The following is a 2,283-nucleotide window of genomic DNA, read 5'->3' as shown; positions in this document are numbered from 1 at the left end:
TATGAAATGATAACATCAACTCTCCAGAAAGCCATGGATCTGGTGACAAAAGCCACAGGAGAGGACAAAGCCAAGAACTATGAGGAGGCACTCCGACTCTACCAGCATGCTGTGGAGTATTTCCTCCACGCCATCAAATATGAAGCACACAGGGACAAGGCAAGGAAAGCATTCAATCAAAGTGCATGCAGTACCTAGACCGAGCGGAGAAGCTGAAGGATTATTTACGAAACAAAGAGAAGCATGGCAAGAAGTCAGTCAAAGAGAATCAGAGCGATGAAGAAGCCCAACATACGGTGGAATGAGGTAGCTGGACTGGAGGGGGCTAAAGAGGCTCTCAAAGAAGCTGTGATTTTGCCAATTAAATTCCCACACTTACTCACAGGCAAATGCACTCCATGGCGAGGTATACTGCTCTTCGGGCTCCCAGGCACAGGCAAGTCCTATCTGGCCAAAGGTGTGGCAACAGTTGCCAACAACTCCACGGTCTTCTGTGTCCTCGTCGGATCTGATGTCTAAGTAGTTGGGAGAAAGCGAGAAGCTAGTCAACCTGTTTGAGTTGGCGAGGCAGCACAAGCCTTCCATCATCTTTATTAATGAGATGGATTCCCTCTGTGGGTCACGGAACGAAACCGAGAGGGAGGCCACCCAAAGGATCAAAAGAGAGTTCTTGGTCCAGATGCAAGGAGTGGGGAATAATAATGATGGGACTCTTGTTCTTGGTGCCACAAACATCCCCTGGGTATTGGATTCAGCCATCGGGAGGAGGTCTGAAAAGAGAATTTATATCCCATTGCCAAAGGAAGCAGCCTGTGCCCAGATGTTTCGGTTACACCTGGGAAGCACACCTCACAACTTCACAGATGCTAACATCCATGATCTGACCCGAAAGACAGAAGGCTACTCATGAGCTTATATCAGCATTATCGTGCGGGAGACTCCCTCATGCAGTCAGTCAGAAAAGTACAGTCATCAACACACGTAAAGAAGGTTTGTGGTCCTTCTGGAACCAACCCTAGTATTATGATTGATGATCTTCTGACCCCATGTTCTCCAGGAGATCCAGGGGACATAGAGATGACTTGGTTGGGTGTCCCTGGTGCTAAACTCTTAGAGCCTATGGTTTGCATGTTGGCCATGCTCCGGTCTTTGGCCACTACCCAGCCTACAGTGAATGCAGACGACCTCCTGAAAGTAAGGAAATTCTCTGAGGACATTGGGCAGGAGAGTTAAAGCTTCATGTTGATAATGAAATTGAGAGTTTGACTGGAGCAAATTCATGGGATTTCCCAAACCAGTGGCCAGGCAGAGCCTGAAGTCGTGAGGTCAATAGTATTCCCTCTACTGCTGCCAACCTAGTAGGATGAAGGGACCTCCAAAGCTGCAGAGATGCTTCACCATGTAGGACACTTGCCACTGGCTCTGCCTACTTCACTACTGGATGCTCACACTCCTTGCCCTGGTCTGTTCTTGTCTAACTTTTGTTCCCCTAAATTAATGCTGCTTTAATTTCTGTCTTGTTAAAAATAAAGAGAAATATCATCTGGAAGGTGTTAAGGAGTGGGAGCCACCAGGCCCCTGCTCTCACTCCTTTCCTCTTAACTTTGGCTACTTGTGAGCTGACTGTGTAAAGTAGGAAAAGCCATCCCATCCTAAGCTTGCACCTGGAGCCTCAGGTCCTCCTTGCAGGAGCTGATGGCTTCTGTGAGCACAGTGCCGTTTCCATCAGGAGACGACAGACAGGCAGGTCTTCATCACTGCCTTCACGGAGAACTGAGCCCAGCTTCTGCTGGTCCTGTCCTGGCGATGTCTAATAAGCCCTTTCCCTTTCTTAGCTAAAAAAAAAAAAAAAAAAAAAAAAGAGGATCTGACTGAAGATAGCTCACCCATGGACTTCTGGCTGACACCCATTGTTCCTCTTTGGCTACTGGAAAAAGACCTTAGTTCTTGACAACATAGGGTTTTTTTGTTTGTTTGTTTGTTTTTTTGCCCTTTTAATATAGCAGCTGGCTTTTCCAGAGCAAGTACCAAGGGATGAAGCTACCAAGACAGATTTGTGCTCTTGTGAACTGAGTATATTGGACGAAATAAGTAATTGAGGTGATATTTTGTTCTAACCCTTTTTTTAAACCTGTCTTTTAAAACTTGTAAACCTCTAAACCTGTCTTTCAGGTCTAAAGTAATGACTTGTAAAGGGGATTTAGAAATGCAGGTGTTTCCTAACTTTATTTCCATTCGAAGTGTCTAGACATGATGAGAATTTATTATTGTGTAGCAATAAAC

General features: G+C 45.8%; 1 pseudogene across 1 annotated transcript; it reads left to right on the top strand.

Annotated features, from left to right (window-relative positions):
• On the top strand, positions 1 to 1,233 carry LOC308432205 (vacuolar protein sorting-associated protein 4A-like; annotated as a pseudogene). The gene has a single exon. The product of its transcript is annotated as a vacuolar protein sorting-associated protein 4A-like (transcript).
• The last annotated feature ends 1,050 nt before the right edge of the window (positions 1,234 to 2,283 follow it).

The sequence above is a fragment of the Micromys minutus genome (assembly GCF_963924665.1).
Source record: "Micromys minutus genome assembly, chromosome: 18".
In the NCBI taxonomy this organism is placed as follows: Eukaryota; Metazoa; Chordata; class Mammalia; order Rodentia; family Muridae; genus Micromys; species Micromys minutus.
The sequence above is the reverse complement of the archived record's forward strand: the minus strand, read 5'-3'. Positions and strand labels throughout refer to the sequence as shown.